Below are 23,123 nucleotides of genomic sequence, written 5' to 3'. Positions count from 1 at the left end.
CCTTTTTGGCTTCATTCCTTGGTTTTTGGTCAAGCAGTCTCGCATATCATTCTGTCAAATTATTTTCTACTTATGTTACGTATTGAGACGGTAAAGGTCTAAATCCACTAGTATCTCGATATAAATGTTTAATTTACCGCATTTTATGATTTTATTATAAATGGAAACTCTTATATAACTTATAACAATGGTAGTTACCTCAAAATAATTGTCAGGATAGCACGGTAAAGATTAAAATTATTGCAATCTATAATACCGGATGTACTAGACATTTACAAAGTACATTTTTTTTAGGCAGTAGCATTAGTAAATGTCAATACCTATAAAATTAAAGGCTTTAACGTGAAAAACGTTTTGTCCAACAATTTATGGATTTTTGCCTGTAAGTTTCGTTATGTTCTGGGCAAACATATTTTTGCACAAAATAATCTCCCCGTAAACTTGGAATAAATATTTCCTAGAGCAGTTTATTACATAACTTTGCTACATTCACAGCTCGACACGCGCGACGTATTTTCGGTGCAGCGAGAGCTGCGACTGAAATATTAAATTCGCCTGCATTTTAGTTATTCGTGTTTTCATCTCTTTATAAGTAATAATCAACGGACAAAAACATTCATTAAATCGAGGTCACTCACGCTTTCCAATTTGTCAGAAATAGAATGATAAGAAACCAAGAAATCACGCATTAGATGATAAATATATTTTAAATACCTTTTCGCAAACATTTTTTCAGTACCGAAAAATGTGTAAAGGCAAAAATATAAAATTCTATTACCCCACCTAACCAACTCGTAAAACCATAGGACTAATTATAAATTTTCCATTTACGAGATAGCGAAATGTGAAATGTATAAATATCGTTTACATTGTGGAACGGAGCGAGACAACTTTGAAATATCGTCGAGTAGGACAGCTGTCCTCCTTTGGGCTTCGGCTAATCCGCGAGACAGTTTCATGACAAGCGGGATATTTCAGCGATTCCTTCGCACACATCCCATTGAAAAATATTTTCACTCAATGGAGGGAACCACCCCGCGAGCTCGCGGTGAATATTTCATGGCGCAGCTTACCCCACGACCAGGCGCCATTTACAATTTGACACCCCCGCGTTCCGTAGGCGCAACAAGAGCTCCCAATTTGGCGTTGCCCACTTTCCGATCCCCCGGAAACACGACAACCCCCGTTTCGCATGACTCGAGCTTCATCTAATTCTCAGTGCCCGCCCATAATTTCGACTTAATACCGCGAACTCATAGAACGACGAACGGCGAGATTCGTCAAACGGGCCGACCAGAAATATTCCCCACGACTCGCAAAACTCGAGGCCGTCGAAGGTATTCGAAATCCCGGACTTTTCCGGCGACGGTCGCCTGACAACCGCGATATTTCTCCCATACCCGGCGTCTCCGGGTTGAAAAATATTTTCACGCAAGGGGGAACCCCGCGGAGAATATTTGACGGGGACGGCTTACCGCCGCGAGTCGGCGCTATTTACAAGCCGACGCCGACGCCGCGGAATTGTCGGAGCAACGAGAGGTCTCGATGCAATATTAATCCCACCGAGTGGCTTGCTCGCGAAGTTAAAGGCGTAGTCGCAATAAAGCCAACGGCGAACCGTCGCGCGCCGCCAATCCCGAAGGTCTAATGAGGTTAGGCTCCCCCGCAGGCTTTTAGTGAACCTTCACCCCCTGGAGTTCTTCTTTAATAATGCCGGGCCACTGTCTGCCTCGGTAACTGCATTCTCGCCCTCCCCGCCTGTTGGCCGATTAAAGTTAGTACACTTACCTGTAACGAAGCTCGAATTCAACATCCTGCTCGAGATCAAACTCCTTCCCGACACGGCTGATCCCGGGAATGGCTGCATCCGTTGACTGCCGTTGGTTACCTGTCTTTCTTCCTGTTTTTCGTGCAGGGTGGCCGCATTTTCGAATCCACCTTGCAAAAGGAGAAAAGCCTATGCTACCGTGTAGCCCCTTCCGCGGACCATGGTGCATTGTCTGCTTTGCAACGCACACTAGTCGAGAGTTACCTTGGAGGCAAAGGCTTTTGGATGCAAGTGTGGGTCTTGTTCTTCTGGAAAATAATGTTCGCGTTTGGGGAGGAATTTTATTAGACTTCTAATTTCAATCGGCACCGTAGACGGAATTCCGATAGTAATGGACTACGGTAGAAATTCAATGATTAATTTGAAACGTTGCTTCATTGGAATTTATATTTGTTCGTTTAACACTTCACCGACCGGAAGCCTATCAATCGGTTTTGCGATACCCGTGATCGCCATTTACTTCGAAATTGGTCCGGTCGGTAAAGTGTTAAGACCGTCGTCATCTTCGCTGGGGCGTGAACGGAGATTTCCTTTGACAGAGAGTATGACCCGAAGAAATCTTTCAGCCATTTGATCCGTTAAATCATCGAGTAAGGATATTTGGAGGAGGTGGGAGGCCGGGGGCAAGAGTGCGGGTGTTCTTCAGGACTCTTCTAAAGAGGACCAATCAGGACCCCGCATTGCAAATGCCTCGAAAGTGTCCCCTTTGAAGACAGAGCGGTTGGGAAAAGGAGGCTCGACGGTGGAAAGGAAGAAGGTTAGGCGATCGGATAGCGGATAAAGAGGATGAGGGCTGAAATCCACTATCAAAGTGAAGGTTTCCCTGGCGTCCCATACGTTTCCTTCGTTGCTCTCCTAAAGTCTAAGCCCACGGGATAGGAAGAGCTGAAAGGACCAAGGAGAAGTAATAGAAGGACGGAGCAAGCGGAAGGGCAGGGAAACAAAGGGCCGCACAGTGCGGCCCGTGGGACGTCGAAACTGTACACTTGTAAGGAAATAAGGGAACTTCGATGGGGTATCTACGCCTATGTGCATTCCGCGGGTCCTTTGACAGCGAAATAATGTCCCTGTAATTGCAATTTCTGCGTTCACTTCCGTGCTCTCGAGTGCTCCTAAATCCACATGGATATGCAAAGAGTAATTTGGATTTTTGGATTTTTATTTGTCAGCAGACGAAACGGTACTCCAGGAACGGAATTTAACAGATGCATGGAAAACCAACGCTATCATAAAGAGAATGAAGTGCCCAACAATGTTGCATTTCGAGCAGAAAGATTTTTGGGAAAGGCCGATGAACTCACACGGAATACTTCCGCATCTCTTGACTTATCTCCAGTAAAACTCGCGTTAAATAATCAAATCATCTTGACGCCTCGCGTTAATTGTCTGGCGTGCAATTAGTCAAGGCAGTGCGCTATTATTTTCCGCCTAATTACCGTGGGAGTGATTATCGTAATTAAATCCGCTGTCACGCTTTCGTGAAATCGTTGCCGCGACTCCGCGCCTACACTTGGGAACGTCTTTGGCTAAATACTGCCGTTTGGTCAATTAAGATGATACTTGCTCTCGGTACAAGTAAATCGGTCGTCGAGTCGTTCTTCGGGCGAGCCTGAAATCCTGGTTGTTTCTGGCGCACGCTAAACTCGAATTACTCTAATCGTCCCTGTAATCTTCTCGCACGCTGTCTTTGTTGGCCTCCACCGAGTGCACAATTGGCCGCGCTCGACAATGGGGAAACGCGAGTTTCCGTGCACTCGTGTCGATCGAAGGGAAAAAGAGGGAAAAGCATTCCGCGGGTATTAGGCTGCGATTACCCTACACGGCCGTTCAATGCTTCGCTCAATGGGAACGAATGCGCGAGAAGGAGTGCACGGCCCATTGAAACTGCGAAGCGCACTCGAACATTTGTGAGGAAAGGACACGTTTGCGGTGATCGAGCCGATTCGCGAATTCACATACGCCAACGAGCAAATGGTTCAGAACTTTTGCTCGTCATCACGGAACTTATCTCGTTTATAATTTCATCTACATTCTATTTAGTCGTCTAAGAGATCGCACGAGCGGAAATCGGCATTTCTTTTTCACCTCTTCTAGGCTATTTATCAGCCCATACATTTTCGGTACATTTGAATTTACTTATCGCCTATCCAGCCGTCATTTTTTTTCACCGACATCGCCTAACGGCAGACATCTTTGCAAGATACAAATTACTAATATTGGTCATCTGATCGTTGGTGATTGGCGACGGGGTGACTAATTTTGGCCACGCGGTCGGATACGCGTTAACGAAATTGACTTTACAATTTGTACCCAAAATGTCGGATTCGTACGACTTTCGGCTAAGTTATTGTAGTCGAAAATATCCGAGTTTGGCACGCCGCAAGTCGATCAAGACAGCCCGGAAGCCCGAACTTTGGCCAAAGGCGTTGTAAGCGGTGCCGTAATCTCCCCGAAGGCGGTGAATCAAACTGCAGAGCAGTGCATTAACCACGGGATAGGGAATTTGCACAAGATACTCCGGTTACAAACCGACGAGGTGTCCTCCCCCTCGTAATCGCGGCAGCTCCTAAACTGCTCGAGGTGCCTATTGGACGAGAGCAGTCACCGAGCACCCCTTAGAAGAATGTGCCATACGAGTCGTACTCTTTTGTCCAAGAGCTGGCCGAGATCTTTCGAACATGCGAGACACACGACCGTGGACGGGGTGCATCGCATCGTAAAGCACCGCAGTGCGGCCGGTGCAATTGCATTTTATAAGATTAAGACCCCGAACAATGCCGGGCCGAGTGGCGAATGGAAGACGTTAGTTTCCGCGGCGAGTTTCGGGGAACTTTCTGGGCAGTACACGTTGCCGTGGCCATTAGCTCAAATATGGTCGCGTACGGCACGTCCTAATCTCGAGCAAAGTTTACTCGCGATACTTAGACCGGAAACCATCGCGGACAGATTGCCGGTGCGGTGTGAGCAACGTCGGGACAGTTTCGAGGATAGTTGCTCGCGGAATTAATTGCCGCCTCAAAGGACAAGAACGGCTCGTCGACACTCGCCGCAACACACGAATATAAGTCCCGTCCAGAGGGGGAAATTATCGTATTCGGATCCGATTGTCGCAATTAAGGACGAAGGTCCTCTAACTCGATAAGATTCGAAGTCCCTTCGAGTTGGACGAGTTTATTTTTATACTCGATGGATCCGTTTTAATAATTGTTTCAATACAAATTTCTTAAGATGAAATGCATCTTAGCCAGAGGGATTATGGAGTTATTCCTAGCTCGTTAAATTATTATTGTAGAACGAAAAACATGGTGGCGTGTTACGGGGAACCTCCTCGGAATTTAGCATCCTCGAAATTATCGCATAATTAATGGGAATGCACTCATCGTGGAGGAAATGCATTTATTGGTCGATTTTCGGAACTTCTATTTGTTTCGCTGAAATGTGGTAAATGGGTTTATGCTGCGTAATTCTTCGAGTTTATATTTATGCTCGATGGATCCGTTTTAATAATTGTTTCAATAGAAATTTCTTAAGATGAAATACATCTTAACCAGAGGGATTATGGAGTTATTCCTAACTCGTTAAATTATTATTGTGGAACGAAAAACATGGTGGCGTGTTACGGGGAGCCTCCTCGAAATGTAGCATCCTCGAAATTATCGCATAATTAATGGGAATGCACTCACCGTGGAGGAAATGCATTTATTGGTCGATTTTCGAGACTTCTATTTGTTTCGCTGGAATGTGGTAAATGGTTTTATGGTGCGTAATTCTTTTCTAATTTACTCGAAATTCAACCTCCCCGGTTTCGTGAACTTTTGTTCTTGGAGGGAGACGTTTTTATGCGATGTGCAAAACTTTCGGGAATTACTGCATATCGCGTTGCACTGGGAGTTGCTCTTCCGGTTGGAGGCATTGTGGAGCACGGCGGAGGGAGATGCAACATTACTTTTGGTAATTCAAGGGACAGGTTCCTTTGTAATTAAACATTACCTCTGATTGCGTCGGTGGTACGTGCATTGTGCGAAAACGTTCGACGTCGATCAGACTTTTTTATTTGCAAAAACGTAATTAAATTTGTCATGAATGTGATTTATTTCAAGGTTGCGATCATCGCTTAACGTAATTCCGTTCTTCGTGCTTCCAGCAATGAGCAAATTGTCTTCCAATGTGAGTATTAAAAATTGAGGGAAAGTCCGCTAACCTTATTTCCCCTTTGAAGTGACCGCCTAATTTTGTTGAAGCACCACTGAAAATTTCTCCGGTCTCTCAAATGGGAAAGTGTTGGGCTCTCGAGTGAAGTGATTTTCACTCGTTGAAAGTTATCCGCTGGGAAACTTCACAAAGTGTCGTAAGCCGAAAGAGAGACCGAAAGAGGAAAAGTAAGGTTGGTTTCGTTAAACCGTACCGCCGATTAACGTAACCAGCAAGTACTACTTTCGATTTCGTGCCAAGTTTCGAGAAGTAAAGGCAAGTGCATGTCCCTCCACGCAAACTTTCCACTTTAGAGCCGAGCATCCACGATAAGTCTGATGAAATTGCTGGTACCGGAACACGTGATCCAACTTGAACCCTCTAAATCGAGGGATGCCTAGCCAGAAACTTTCGAATGTTTTCGGGATTGATGAAATGAAAATTCTGAACGCACCTGAAGAGAAACCGAACGTTACCGAGGGGGGAAGAAAATCAATGAGAAAGGAGCCACAAAAACCCTTAGAACCCCATCCAGCTCATTTTTCTCTTAGTTTTTCTTCTCGTAGGCCATACATTTTTTTAACATAATTATTCCTGTTACATTCCTTACAGTCAATCGCTCATGTGTAAATGCCCCGTTCGCAGTTAAACAAGAGGGCACGTAAATCGGCCAATGAGTAGAATTCCTTACCTGGAGTAATTCGAAGGTACACCAGAAACTGGAAGGTAGAATCGAGCGCAGCTCGAAGCTTTCGCTCCTGAGTGCTAACGGACTCGGGGGCCATTATGAGATTAGGAAGGTAGTTTTTCAAGGTGGAGGTAAGACGGAGGAGAGATACGAGGAACAAAAACCGAGCAAGGGAGGAAAGTACAGACGGAGATTAGCATTTTTGTTTTGTCCCTTTGGCTTTGCCCCACGGCTCTTCGTTTATCAGAATGGCATTACCGTGGCGGCTTGCGATCGCTTCTCCCTCGAGGGCTGAAACTTCGCCATTTTCTGGTTTTCGGGCGGACACCTCTTATGCGATGCCACGTCGGGACGATAAAGTAGATTCCTTTGTCTGCGAGTTTATCTCGTTCCGCGGAGAATTTCATTACCGGTCCAATCCTCATCGGAGTCGACGCGTTTCGACGAATTTTCCTTTCATACAACCTCCACCCCCTTAGCTCCTTTTCTTACGCTCACTCCTACACTTTTTGACACATCTTATCCTCGTTGTCTCTTCTGGTCCTCCTCTATACGGCTTACGGGGCCCGAAAGACCGTGAACTTAACCGCATCGATTTTTCCGTCGGTCGCCTTTGAATGGGACACAAATGGGAACGTTCTTCTTTCGCTGTCCATCAATCTCATTTTTTCGCAGCTTTTTTCACCCCTCCGCAGTTTTTCTTTCTTCTTCTGCGCTCGACGGGTGCCAACCGGTGCTCTGGCAACTGTATTAATGCATTAGCTTGTACCCGGAGACAAAGGTTTTGGGTAGACAATAGAAATGCGATGAACCATGTACTAAAAGAGGTAAACTGTTTGTTCGTTTTTTCTTAAAGTCAACTAGCTCTGAAATACAAGTAGACAAGGAAACGGCATTATTGGATGGCTTTCCAGTCTTCTCGTATGTACCAATCAGAAAGAACAAGGCTAAAGATAGAGGAAACCGGATACCCAAATGTAGATGTTCTCTTTATTCTGGCTAACGTTGGAAGTAAGTCTTTCCATTTCTCTTGAAATATCGTGATCGGTTAAGCTTTTCACCCGCGGTTCCGAGATTTTCGAGAAATTCTCGTCCCTTTCAACCGGTGGAGTGACAAGATCCATCAGTGTCGACACAAATGGTTTCCCGACACCGATTCGGTCTAATTAATGATCAACCGATTACCGACCGCACGCAGGACGAGCTGACCTAAATGAACATCGGTGATGGGACAGAAATTTCCTCCGATCTATCCCTGCGATGCACCGATGCTCGAAAATTACTCCTGAAAATGCCGAACATTATTTCGTATGACCTCGAAATAGAACTGCATTCATTTATAGTAAATGCATTTTTTACCAAGCCCAAAGAGGAGCCGAACCAAGAATTAATGATTTCCATACACCTCGTTGCGTTGGAAATGTAATTGTCACGAAGATCGTGAATATCAGATACCTATTCCGCTCAAGACTGTTTATGATCAAGAGGAGTTTCCGGTGTCTTGGTTCCCTCTTCGTGTTCCTTCTACCGTACATGAAAAAATAGTTGTCGTAACGCCCGATTCCCAAAGCACATAACCGCTTGCCAGGAGGCTGCCGGCCAAAATTCGGGCTCGGTCCTTGCAGCTTCCCTGTCCCGAGCTTTCCTATAAAGCACAGAACCTCCTATTCCGAGGCACTCGGCCAGCCGAGAAGAGCACCATTCTGAAACCCTCGAAAGAGCCTCCAACGATCCGCATAGTGTAAAGTACGTATTGAATCGTTCGCGCCACTATCCACCTATCTATCTCCATCTATTCCTCACCTAATCAATCCCTCCTGGTGTGGCCCCGCTTTTTTCGGGCTCGCCCGCGAACCAAGAAGCTAAGTGGTTCCTCGTGTTACACGACCAGCTAGGTAATCGCAACCAACGAAGAGAAGCAGCCTCGCGTCCATCTATCACCGGAAGTACTCGAGGACCCGACAAGATGGCGCCTCGTCGCTGGTCTTGCTACCTCGGCGAAAAAAAATTCTTGTAGGAGTTTGGGACCTCGAAGGCACAAGGAAGCTATACCAGCTAAGTTACGACTTACAGCCTAGAAAAGGTTCCACAATGTTTCATCGATGATCGGAGTTGATAGTTGTGATTTTCATTCTATCGGGAACTAGGTGAAATGAATAATTCTTCGCGGGGTACTTTATTTCTGGTAATTTATGAAGAGTCCGTTGCCGATACTTTGCAGATCGCGGAAGTATAGTTTAAGTTCAGGGGCGATTGTTTCGGTGAAATTTCTTTTAAGTCTATGCATCGGTTGGAACGCCTTCCGTTGTTGAACGGAAAGGTGCACTCCAAAGTGTGCGATTCATAGTCCACTTGTCTGCCACCAAGACGGGCTGTCTTCGGTGTGCAAAGTGCATTAGCCATTTGAATTACAATGCGTGCGATACGCGCAATACGATAAAAGCCTTCAGCGATCCAATGCGCTGCTCCGCTAAATCGGACGCAAGTGAATTGCAGTTAACACTTGCAATTCACTCGGGGATGCATTCCCAGAACACTTCGCGTCGTCCTTGGGGCGCTCGTAAAACAACGCTAAGTGCTAATCATTAAATTGACAAGTTGTAAGCACCACCAGGAAAGAAGGCACTTTTTAAAGCGACACTCGCGACCATGGGGTTCTGGTGATGCAACCGAGAGAACGAAACCGATACTCCGGAGTTCTCCGGTTGCTTTATACTTTCGAGCCCGTTATCGTAACCGTAGAATTGGTTTCCGCGCCTCCATTCCGCGAGAAATTCTGAATTCCAACAAGTCAGTTTACTTATATCATTAAAAAACATTCGGGTCGCTCGAGAAATACCCGCGCAAATTTCTTCCAAGCCTCCACTAATTTCACACGAATATCAATGAGATAGCGGAATATTTTCCTACAACGTTTATTTTCACCCAGAGAATTCATAATCTTCGTATGTATATAAAGGAATCATAATTTTCATCTTAACCCTTTCGTTACCTTGGACGAGATATCTCGCAACCCAATACTAGCCGATTAACGCTTTTGACGAGATATCTCGCGACCCGATACTGGCGGATCAACGCTTTTGACGAGATATCTCGCGACCCGATACTGGCCGATCAACGCTTTTGACGAGATATCTCGCGATCCGGTAGTAGCGGATTAACGCTTTTGACGATAATATAGCTTTCTAGCACCAATATTTTGACATTCTAGATGAATATATTTTATAACTAATTCTATTCGTATAGCTAAAAGGAAGAAATAAATACAGCTACTACCGAATATCGAGATATCTCGTCAAAAGCGTTGATCAGCCAGTATCAGGTCGCGAGATATCTCGTCAAAAGCGTTAAGCGGCCGGTATTGGGTCACGAGATATCTCGTCCAAGGTAACGAAAGGGTTAAGACAAACAATTCATCATTCTCATTTCCGTAGAAGAAATTCATAATTCTGATTTTAAAAAAGGGAATAAATTAGAAGACTCATTCACCTACTTCGAGCCATTAATATCGAATAGTTTGCCCGGTGCAATGGAGGCTAAAATGAAATAAAGTGTGGAGCCAGCCATCCCCTGCAGGGTGCATCGCCGCACCACGCGGTGCAACGTCGAAAAGTGGTCGGACCAATAGCTAACGGGTAAACATCGATGTGCCTCCGACCAGTTCGCAGTCGTCCAAAGTTGGTAAACTCGGGGAATTTCAAGAGCCATTACGGAACAGGTGGCACTTCCCATTCTCGCGCGGAGGTAAGGCGGAATCCCTCGCGCGGAAAGGCTGATACAGATGCACTTAATTGTTCTTCTGGGTGACGGGATGCACCAACGGGCTGCGAGTCGAGATTGCAGTTGACGGGGAATGTTTACGAAACTTGACGCGCAACTGAGTAGGCTAGGCGGGTAGTTACCGCTCGGCATTAGCTAACTAACCGACGCATCATCAGACGGCCGTGTTTCCGCGACGAAGCTATCCGTGCCTCTCAATCAGCCGAGTTAGAATTGCAGATGTACCGGAAGTTCGTGCGAACTCCAAACGCGAGAGCCTCCGTCGCGATCCGCGAGCCAGGAGACCCGAAATCAATGAACGAACCCGCCGCGACGCGTCGTTACGTGCGACGTCTTCTTGTCTGATGTTAGCAACGGAGAACCGACGCACGTCTCTCCTTTGAAAGCCGCGAAGCAATCATTGGTTTCTAAAGATAAACTTTGACACCTCGGGGCGGACAATGATTCATTGAATTAGGAAGGTTCTTTGAAACTACAACATCGCTCTGGAGAGTTAAATGTGGTATCAGGGAGTTGGTGTTCCAGCAATGGTATTCTGGGTTTGCTAAAAGGATTTGATAAAGGGTTTGATAAAAGGTAATCCAATGATACTGCGGTACCTAGAAGTGGCCATTATGTTATTTAGCTAGTTTTAAGAAGGGATGGAAGAGTCTCATTTCCCCTTAAAAAATCATCAGCTCTGTTCCGTGCACCACGGTGCGACGGATCCCGCGCTAAATTTAACGATAACTCTCGCGAGTATTTTCTTGTAATAATGAATGTTTATTTGCGTATATGGAACAAGGAACTGTGGGACAATGCTTGTATATTACTACCCGAGCGAAAGAGTTCCCGTTGAAACTGATGGCTAGTCAAGTCGGTGCCGGAGAAAGTTCTTTTTTTGTAGGATGAACAAATTCTGCAGTGGCGACGAAAATCTCAGGATAAGGAGACCTCGGAGAAAGTTTCGAAAGGGCGGAGTTTTGGAAGGATCTTCGAGGATGGGTTGAGAGCAAAAACGGGCTGCATTTTGCAATGCAGCCGATTGGGGGCAAAGGAACGTAGAAAGGGAAGTTAATGCAGGCAAGGAGGTGTAGGTGGGGACTGCAAAATGAACTCCTGGAGAAGTACTTCTGAGAAGAAACTCGGAAAAGGACCAAAGGAATATGGGGACAAATTGACCTTATCAAGTACGTGCCAAAATTAAGAAAATGAGGCTTAAGCGCTAAAGAAATAAATCGTCCTTTTCGGAAGGTGTGGAACAGTCTGCGACTTGATGGTATACTTGTGAGTTGAGAGTGACAGAAAGGCGCCTTTAACCCTTTCGTTACCTTGGACGAGATATCTCGCGACCCGATACTAGCCGATTAACGCTTTTGACGAGATATCTCGTCAAAAGCGTTAAGCGGCCGGTATTGGGTCGCGAGATATCTCGTCCAAGGTAACGAAAGGGTTAAACTCGAGACCCCTAAAACATCGAAAAAAGGAGACGAGCGTCTTGACCACGGGGGTTCTATGGCGGTCCTCTCTCCTTAGCGGAGATGTTATAACGGCGCGAAGGATCGCGCGGTTCGAGGTACCCTCGTACCCTTAGCGTAATCGAATTGATTTGTTAACTAATCTAAATCTAATTCTAAATTACCGCTACGGTATTGGATCGATCGAGGATAACCCAAGCTCCCTTTCCAGCACGGAACGTTTCTAACGATGCACGCATTACGTCCGACTCCGTGCACCCATAATTTGGGATCTAGAGAAACCTGCAGTTTAAACGGCGGACTCGTTTATTTACTCTTTCCTGCAGTCGCTGGTTAGCAGGTAGCTGCATTTCAATTTCCTTTGTGTCTACATTATTTAAAAAAATCATCGTTCCGGCTGCCTAAGCCATTAAGTGGTGTACTCTTCACTCGGTGCACTCCGCGGCGTATAAGGAGGAAAAAGAGGAGCATTTCCGAGGAGGTAGGGGAAAGGGGGGCACGAGTTAACTCGAGTAAATCGAGGAAAGCTCCCCGTCCTCCTACATGAATTACAAATAAATTGTGTAAAGTAAACGCGAACCAAGAGAGGTCGGACGGGGGCAGGCGCAGGCTTGGTGAGCCGGATGGATTGCGCTCCTACGACTGCGTTGTGTACGCTGGCAAAACTTATCGGTTAGAAGTTGCTTCGGGTTTACTTGTCAGAGTTTCCCGGCTGCTCCACCACGCCTTGATGTACACGTTGGCCGAGTAGCTTGAACTTCGTCAGGCTCTCGCTTTTCCGAGTCTTCGAAGATCTTCGACCCTCGAGTTTCCTCCACGCATGACTAATGACCCGCCGAACGGGGCCCTAATAGATTTCGGAAGGCGGACGGAAAAAGAGAAAAAGAACGAGCGACCGATCGCCCGCCAGGTGATAAGGATAAGTAATTCGCATCTGGAGCATCCCTCTTCGATTTTATTTATCGGTATATTTTACCCTGTGAAAAAAATTAATATAATATTTCTTTGGTACTGTTCAATGAAATATTTCTTTGGTACTGTTCAAAGAAATATTTCTTTGGTACTGTTCAAAGAAATATTTCTTTGGTATCGTTCAAAGAACCAAGAGATTTTTTTACACTGAGATTAATCCTCAGTGTATCGAACAGATACAGTGTACCTGAGTATTTAGGACGTAACGTCTCGAAGGAATCGAACGATAGGACATCGATCTCCTTTGAGTATATATTTCGAGACTTGTACTAGTCAAAGTGCAAATGCAAGATAAAACATAGCACGAAGGATTAACTTCATTTGACCGTTTCAATATATTTGATCGAAAACGAGCCTTTAAAAACGTGTATGGTGGAAAGGAGCTGTCAAACAAAAATGATGTGTTTTAGAAGATTCTACCAAACTTCTCGAGCTTATTTCGGCTGTCTTAGATTACTTTTCATTTTATTAACGGAAGACCGCATCTGCTCGTGCATCTTTATCGTTCGATATTTTCTAAATCACCCTTTTTATTTGAGAATACCGAGATGACTATCGCGACATCGTGGCAGTTCCATCAAACGTTACACAGCTATCGCTAATAATCGGGACCCATGTTCCGCGTTTCTTGTAACCTCGTTTCTCCCTTGTTATCCGCGGGAGATATCCTCCTCTCGTGGTAAAAAATGAAGGGTACTTCCCCTAACCGCATTCGTCGAATCGAGGTGTCGGCAAATAATCGGGAAGATTGATATAACGTCCCGGTCGTCAGCTCGCCGCTGCAAGTGATAGCGATGCATCGAGAAAAATATCGGGAAATTGCAGACCGGAGGATAAGAGAGCGGGAAGAAGGTACGAAGTGGGGGAAGGACGACGACGGCGAGGGACGGGGAAGGGGTTGAAGAAGGGAACCTCTGCGGGATCTGGGGAGCGATTTGTACGGGGATCGGGGTGTGTTTCGGGGCAAAGGGGTGTAGCGTGGTTTGATTTATAAGTCTGCGAGTCGCGAGAGGGTTTCATCCCTCGAAAGAGAAGCACCGACCTCTGGAAAAAGGGGGGGGCGTCTGCGGGAAGGAGGGAAAGGAGTGGGACGGCCGGAAGGGACCGGGAAGAACGGGAAGGACGCGAAGAGAGAGAACTGGTCGGGAATGATCGCCGGCCCATGGCTTCGCTTTGGGATGATGCATCGCCCCGAAGTCGACTTCAGGCGCGGAAGGACGACTCCGCGGAAATGGATTCGGAATAGTTGAAAATACGTAAGGGGTGCGCACCGTCGGTCCTTCTTATTGGTTTTAAAGCTCCGTCCTGATAGCCCCATTTTTTCCTCCGTTTAAAGGGAGGAGGGAAGTTTCAGACGCGGATTAACGACCACGCGTGGCAATCGGATCAACGAGGAATGAGAAATACCTCTCGAAAGTGGCCGCCCTTTACGCTTTAGGGGGAGACCCGGAAAAGTGGGGAATCAACTGAGTTTCGACGATATATTTCGGCGGATTTCCTGGGAGAAATCTGAAGCCATTTGACGAAGGCGGATGAGAGGCGTTTAAAAAAAATCGATTCCCCTTAGGGCGTAAGTTTCGATCGCTAGCTTTCTTATAGGGCACTTTGTAGTTTAACACAAAAAAGAAGGGAAAATCTCTGAGCTGTACCCCACTGTGTATAAGATGGACGATTAATAATGTAGCGAATGATTAATAGTTGAGCAAAACTCTCTACACGGAGGCACTCGTATGAAAATGTGGTGATTGCAGTGACGTTGACGTTTTGTAGAAAACGCGGATGTCGGTCAGGTGCACGGTTAGATTGAAAGGGGTCAAATTCGGTATGCAGTAATTCCTGTCATTCTTCGTCAAAAGGTCTGAAAATTTGGTTTTTCGGTCTAATTGGTAAAAAATTGAACCGCGCCGATGTGGAGCATTCGGAACGGAGGCCAGGTCAGACAAGTGGAAGATGAAAGGCGGGCAGCTCTAACGAACCAAATTGGTGATTTTTTATTTCCGAGCTGGCGACCGTCCAGTTATCCCTGCTTTATGCTCCTCGTTCGCAGACTGTCGAGTGCATCGTTAGAAGTGCGCATACGCGATATTGCCCTGCAAGTGATTTTCTGATCGAACCTGAAAATTGTGTGTTGACTCCAGAGCCCCGTTAAGTCGCGGCCTGCGCTCTCGCTAATTACCTGAAATTGACAAACGCGTCAAGCTATACATCGTGCACGTACTTCAGAGGCTAAATATTGTACTTTACGATACCTTTTACGCGACTACAAAACGGCAGGGCAAAATATACTGAACAATTTTCGCAGAATTTCGAATATTAAAAGGTTTCATAATTTTCTTACTTTGGAATTCAGTTTTCCCTAAAATTCGTCACCCGAGGAACTCGGATCCCCTTTTTAAGAGATATCATCCGTGCTTTTATTCTTTATTTCGTAAATTATTTCGACATCCAATTGGAACGAGAGAATTCCTCCGTTAATAAACTAACGCAAACGGGGACTCGTTAAAGCCCGAATTATTTATAGAGATCATAAATCCAACGCTTGAAATATGTATTACCTTTTAAAATTCGGTAATACCGATGTCGATGCTCTTTCAGCTTTCGAGCGAGCGATTATTGCACGGAAATTGGTAAATATTTGACGTTTTGAATATTTCGATGAATGATGCACGCAAAAATAACGAAACAGCCGATTACGCGATTTCGTTCCGATACCCCGAAAATCTGGGAGAGCTGCGGCGCAGAATTGGGTTTCGCTGAGTCCGTTCTTTTTACCTTTCGACTCGACGAAAGTTGTCGGAATCCTGATTGAAATCGAGGAATCTCGTGGGATTTCTCTTCCCTACTCAGTGATCCGATATAATCGTAAGATCGTTTACACAGATTATTCGTACGAATGAGTAGCACCAAATCGATTAAATATAAAAGCAATTGAAGAAGCGTAAAACTAACGCTCGTCATAATGATTAAAACCCTCTGAAATTTCTTCCGTGAGTACGTAGAAGTCTACCTCCTCTAAATTGAGGGCCGAAGAGTTTGTTGGCGTGCAGGAAAGTTGCGTGAAAATAATAAATAAAATCCCACGAGTTCGGCTCCCAAGAAACGCGTCGTTTCTCGCGCTGAATGCCAGAAATCATCGTTACGAAAGTAATCAGTGACCCCGAGGGAATCTCGGAATACTTTAGCTGGGCGTCTTCCGTATCGCGATGCACCGTCGAGTGCATCGTGCACTCGACCGTTCCGACGGAATCGCCGCACTCGTTCTTCTTACCATAACTGCACTCCGTAAAGCCGGCATTTCATAATGTCTGCACGAGTACGCAGGATCCTCGAAGCATCGAATGGAAGACCTCGATGAATGTCTGGCCGATACCTCGGATATCCCCGAAAATATTCGATTTGCGATCCCGTGTTCCCCTATGAATTCTAAAAGCACAAGGTCCTGAAAGATCGAAACTAAAATCTCCAGTCGCAGACATGGGAAGGAGAACAATTTATTTCTTATCTGTATTTACCATTGCGCCGATTCGTTTTTCATCTTGTCCATACTTTACTCTACAAACACCTAATTTAAATACAGGACCGATGATGAGGCGATGGCGTCAATTTTCACTGATCTTCATTTTACTCTAATTCATCTCATTGCTAAGAGCAAATTCCAGCTGTCTGAAATGTGGCTTATTTATTTCAATTACAGTCACTCGACTACGTGTACTAATTCTCAGTACTCTTTTTTCTTCATTATACAAGAAGGAATTATTATTTATGTGCACTGTAGTACTATTAGTTATGTGCATGCACACTGTATAGACCTTATATCCCTCTATCTTATATTCTAACTTTTTTCTTTCCCCTTTTTCTCTTCCGTGAACCTGATACGAGGTTTATACATCAATCTCGGAGATATAGAGCAATTCGCTGTAAAGTGTGCCTTGAAAGTCGAGAACCACCCTGGCGACATTCCGTGACAAAGATCCCTGAGTACCGAGGGACATTGGGCGTTCGTGATTCCTCTGCCAAGGTCTCGTCTTCCCCTTTATCTATTTTTACCCCCATCAAATTTCATTTTCAGAGACACCGTCGAATACTTGGGTTAATGGCTTCCTGCATACTTGAAAAGGGTCTTAATACGGAATCGTCATATTTCACAAGCATTAAAAATGCATTTTCAATTCCGAGATCGTCCGCCTCGGCTTCCTCCGAGGCAAAATATCGATATTCTTCCCTGGGTCTCACCTTGAACCATATTTTAAGAGGTTTTTACTTTTTTTAATCTCATCGATATTGGAAATAACATTTGCATAAGAATAGCAAAGAGTGTACAGCTAAAAGCATATATTCGAGCACTCGGTGGAGGTGAATTATTTCATGGTAAGAATTTTAAAGAAAATATCTCGCGGTACAATTAATTCAATGACACGTCGAGATAAGGCCGAGGCGGCTCTTTGATCGGGCGTTACACCTCGAATTACACGATGGAACAATGGATCGTCCCGACTCGGTTACAGAGGTCTCGCTTTCCGGTTAACCGCGCCTTTATCCTCGGAAAATGCAGTGAACCGTCAGAGTGCCATGCACTGGGTGCCATTTTATCGGTCGCACTTGGCCGGTCTTAGTACGGAACCGTGTCACGAACTGTTACGTACGTGTCAGCGTGCACATGCAACGAGATGCACAGTTATGCGGCCGTAAACGCGGAAGGAATTTCCCAGTGAACTTCCCGAGTGGTTTGCCGGAATATCTCTGAGGCACTTCCGGCCGGAGCCGGGCGAGCGCGTTTGGAAATGACGATGTCATGGCGATCCTGACGAGCCTCCGAACCCTGAAGCCGCAGTTCACTCTTTGACTAATTATCGGCCACCGATGGTGCTCCTTTGGGTCGGCACTACCTTAGTCCGATAGATTACGATTCACTTCAACGATTGGGAGCATGCCGCAAATTGGAAGGGTTAAGGTGAAGTGCAACCCCCTTCAAATCAGACGATTCGAATACAACACTTTTTTTTAAGGGTATTAGACCAAACTGTCCGAAACTTTGACGCATCACTCCTGATCATCTAAGAATTGTCCTGACACATACAAAATTTTGATTTTATTAAAAAATATTTTAACTCAGCCCAGACTAGAACCAAAATAGCGTCGAGCTCTCATATTTCGATCGATATACAATTATCGAAGGCTCTGATATGAGAATCAAAAGGGTCGGGACAATTTTACGACAATTTAGAACACTCTGGTAATCGATAAACTCGCATTTGAACGGGATAACGGCAGAAAAAGTGTTATATGTGCTTCTATGCTAAAACGATGGGAACACGAGGTTTCGGAGTGAAAATTTAATTGACCTGGAAATCACAGATGGCGCAGGGGGTCCCTCTGCAGTCAATTAGGGCCCCAGAAAGCATGAATGCAGAGGATTTCTGGAGCTTTACTTCGATTTCTTTATAATTATTGTACAAAAACGACAGGTGGAGTATGTCATTTGGTACAATACACAATATAATTCGACACAGCTGTCAATATAAAAACGAACGTCGGCAACAAAGGTATTTGGAAAAATCTTCTTTATCCACGTCGATCAAGTTCCTCGACGTGTTTCACTTCACCTTAACGTCAGAATTCTCATCGATCCACCGTGGGACCGATCGTATACGCTGGAATTTCTATCGAGACCCGACATCTATTTCCTCTGATACTATCTGATATTTTTCAAATAATTCAATTATTTTTAAAGCAAATAGGTACGGGCAGGCAATAGGGCTTCGTTACTTAAGTGGAATTATGATATATTGGTTGCGCACGGAACGTACCAGTAATATAAGTGCAGGTAAATCATTAATTTAGGCCAGAACGGAATGTTGCCCTGGTTTAGTCATTATTACACTTTGCTATGACGCGGTTGTACATTTGCGCATATGTAACCAAACGTTTGTCACGGGATTTGCTGCACATAATGGAGAAACATCAAACAACGGTAACAGACCGCTTAGCGCAAATTTACAATTACAGAACAACAGTTTTTTTTACAAACAGTTTCGTTTTAAACAAAATTACAAAACAACAGTTTAGCACAAATTTACAACAAATACACCTTTTACCAGACATCAATCCCACGCAGGGTTATCGATTGCGTCCTTCTACTTGTATCAGTAAAATGTGATCCAAGTATGGGGTTAAACTACAGCCGCAGATTTTAGTCGTAGAAGTGTCACTTTAATTATTCGACCTGCCGAGTGGATATCGACTTCCTAAATTTTTCATTCGGTCCACCTGTATCGATGAGTTAAGGTTTATTTCGCGACATAATGTGGGAAGCACCCTAATTCCGTTGTACACCTTTTACCAGACATCAATCCCACGCAGAGTTATCGATTGCGTCCTTCTACTTGTATCAGTAAAATGTGATCCAAGTATGGGATTAAACTACAGCCGCAGATTTTAGTCATAGAAGTGTCACTTTAATTATTCGACCTGCCGAGTGGGTATCGACTTCCTAAATTTTTCATTCGGTCCACCTGTATCGATGAGTTAAGGTTTATTTCGCGACATAATGTGGGAAGCACCCTAATTCCGTTGGTACGGACATTTAACGAGTGGGCGACTGCGAAAGCCACTCGGCAGCGAGTGCATTCGCTCTGAGGGGTCACGACGACGAAACTTACAATCGACAGGCTGCAAAGCCGCGCTACTCATACCGATTACATAATAATCGAATTATGCCATCGATCCGCCGAGCAGGACGCGCCGCGAAGGGGTGAAACCCCCCGCCACGTTGGGGCCGGTCGGGGAGGGTCGAGACGCTATATTTCGAAATGGCGAGCGACGACGCGTCGATTGATCTACCACGCATGCGCGCAAGATCCCTGGAAATTTACCGATTACTCTCCTCTCCGATGAGGTCTCTTTTTGACGAGCGACGAATCGACGTCGTCTGGTGCGGCGCTCCACCGTCGACGACCGCCGAGCGGAAAAGCAAAGGGAAGCAAGTCCTCGTTTCCTTGCGACCCCAAACTAATTTCGAACAATTTAGAGTCTGGGGAGGAAGATTACGTCAAATCAACAAGTGGTTCACACGGCGTGGCACGTAAGACGCTTTTCGGAGCGGAGGACGCAACCTGTGGCCCTGCGTAAGCTCGCAAACGATATTTTCGCGGATTTTCCGCGAACACCCTTGCGCCCTGCGTCTCGGTAAGGGTTGGTCGATCTGGTCGTCACTGTCGATATTTCCATGAATATTTTGTTAAATCTGGAACGGTGTACAAATCGATTTGATATACTGTTCGAATGTTGACGTTTACTTTCGATTTTCTATTAAAAAAGGAAATAGAGCCAGGCTGAAACGTTATCACGGATGCTATAATTTTGCAGCACTGTACCTCGTTTATTGTTAAGTTTCATTCGTCCACGCGACTTGTATTTTCGAAGACATTGGATCATTTCGACTTAATCGTAAATCTGCACTTTGGAAATGCAATCTTTGGTACTTTACCACATTCTTACGTAAGTAGTTAATTAATAATCGTTAAAAAAAGAAAATACGGACCCGTTCTATAAGGGAGATATTTTTATCTTGTATACATATTTATGATGTGAGGACGTTGGGTAAAAGTTACCCAAGTTCCGTTTAAAGGTTAATTTCATCGTGTCTTACGCCTTGTACCAACATCTCCCAATTACGGGAGTGATTTGGAATGCCTAGAGGAAAAGTACCAATGTTTTTCGGTTATTCTTGCCCTCCCGCGCGTTATCGATACGCATTGTCTTTAGGCATGTAAAGCTCAATTAGAGACGCAATTATAGAATTTCGTAATGGGCGGCTTCGACCGGATAACGATCACGCGTGCTGCGTCAAATAATTGAGGGTACAACACGGTAGATCTTTTCCTACATTCACCTCCTGTACATGCAAACCAATCTCCATAGAAATGGGTAATTGATGTTGGCCTTATTAGAAGTTTACGATGTAATCGGACGTCGAATAAATACGTCCTCGTTCCTAACGGCGAGACAAACGACGCAGTTGTGGCAAGGTCGAGGTGCACCCGAACCGGAGATTTCGACATGGAGAAACCGAGGGAAGAAACATTTAAATAAGGACTGTGAACCAGGTCTAGGAGATGCCGCTTTATCTCGGTATTGTCTGATTTTTTGACAAGGGTTGCCACACGACTAGAAGTTCCCACAGTTGCAGCGCTGGGAGTTTCGTTCGCGTTCGGGCTGGCAAAACTACTTTGCGGGAATCCATTGATCGCATCGATTGACGTCAAGATCGACAAAACGACTGCCGATAGGACATCGCAATGCCGGAAAAAATATTCTGCCAGTAAAAGTCAAACGTTAATATGCGAATATAATAAAATTACCGTGTAAATTTAGTACAGTATTTGGACAGTCACTTGTAAAACCGACCCCATCATTTCTACATCATCAATTTGACCTACATTCTTCACGAATTTGTACTCGCTTATTACCTTATATACTAGCCATTACGTTTCTCCATTGCATATAAATGCTACTCAGTTTTCTATGTTATATTTTTCAATATATCCCTTATTCAATAAGGGTCTCTCTTAGTTGAAAAGAGGAAAAATATAATATAGCAGCTGTTAATTCTTGACTGTGTGAACCTGGAATCAAGTTTGAGGCACAAACAAAATTAACCGGCTTATTGGAATGTTTCTGTGATATAGACGTTTGTGTCATGTTGAGTTTTATTTGTGGTATTCCTTTACAAAAGCCAGAGCTGTTCAAAAAGATAAACGAATTCTGGAATCATGGAAATTTGGATTTTTCGACTCTAATGGGTTCTCTGGGGTTAGGAAAATTCAGAGCCTTCCGGAACCTCCAAAACGTTAAAATGACAATTTTCAAACATTTTTTCGACAGCTTAGGGTTCTCGCAGTTGCTTGCATTAATTTTCACGAGTTATCCGTGGAGAGTACTTATGCTCAGAATTTTTTAAGACCGATAGGAGTAGTCCTTAGAAGTGAACAATATTAAAGTCCTTAAAAATGTTAAAATATTCCCTTTCACTATTTTTATGACTTTTTTTTCTGTGGCTCAAGGTTCCGGCAGGAGCTTGAGATAATTTGTGGACGTACACTGAGGATAGTACTTGAACTTAGAATTTCTTTAAACCGATAGGAGTTGGCCTTGACAGCTAAGAAAATTCAGAGCCTCCCAGAACCTCAAAAACGTCAAAATGGTCATTTTCAGAATTTCTTTTTTTTTTTTTCAACAGCTCTGGTTTTTTTTTAGAAAAAATGGCACAAACAAAACTCAACAGCGCACAAACGTCTACATCACAAAGACATTCCAATTAGCTTGTTAATTTTGTTTGTGTCTCAAACTGGATTCCAGATTCACACAGCCCTAATTCTTGCGAAGCAAAAATATATTGCGGAATTGAATGAGACATTCATGACGATTTATTCCGGTGTTGACAAAATCTGCACCGCGTCCATTACAAGTTGGCGGGAGCAGGGTGCGGTTTAGGGGCGTTATTAATATTAATTCGGTGATAAATTGGCGGTATCGTTACACTCCGCGGAGGGGAGGGTTCCGCACAGTCGCCATGCCAGGCCAGGGGTTGCGACACCGAGCCAGAGATTTCCATTAGCGCGTCAATAGGATCGTTAATAACGGCACCAAAATGCTTTAATCGTTTTTCATTCAACTTTCGTCACGTCCATGGAAAATTCATCGCATCGGCCTCACGATCGTAGGCCGGCGATACGCGGAATCGGCGAGATGTGCCCCCAAAGGGGGGTCGCGATTGTTCGGAGTTTTTTCCCAGAGCCCTCGCGAGATGGCGCACAATGGTACCAGGGATCGCATGGAAAAATCGCGTCAACAGTCTCTATTCCGTGCACTCGTTACGGAATTTTCATTTCCCGAAACAATTCGTTCACGCCTGACGGATCGGACGCGGTTTCCCTCGAAAAAATACTTCCCCTGGAATTGCAGTCGACGAAGTACCACGCGGAATCCCCGAGACCGCCCCAAATGAATTACGACGGTACTTTAATGCGCTTTTTCGCTTATCATTTGCCAACGAAATATCATTTCGTCGTATTTCCATTTCGCGGGGGATTTTTTTCCCGCGACTCCGGGAAATTGCTCGGCTGCTTTTTGCCTGCATGATTTGTATTGTCGTCATGCGTCATCGAGATAGAAGAATGGGTGTTAGGGATGAGATGAAGGGAAGGTC

This window comes from Orussus abietinus, unplaced genomic scaffold (genome assembly GCF_000612105.2).
Source record: "Orussus abietinus isolate OABI.00-Male unplaced genomic scaffold, Oabi_2.0 scaffold95, whole genome shotgun sequence".
In the NCBI taxonomy this organism is placed as follows: Eukaryota; Metazoa; Arthropoda; class Insecta; order Hymenoptera; family Orussidae; genus Orussus; species Orussus abietinus.
This window is presented reverse-complemented; position numbering follows the sequence as displayed.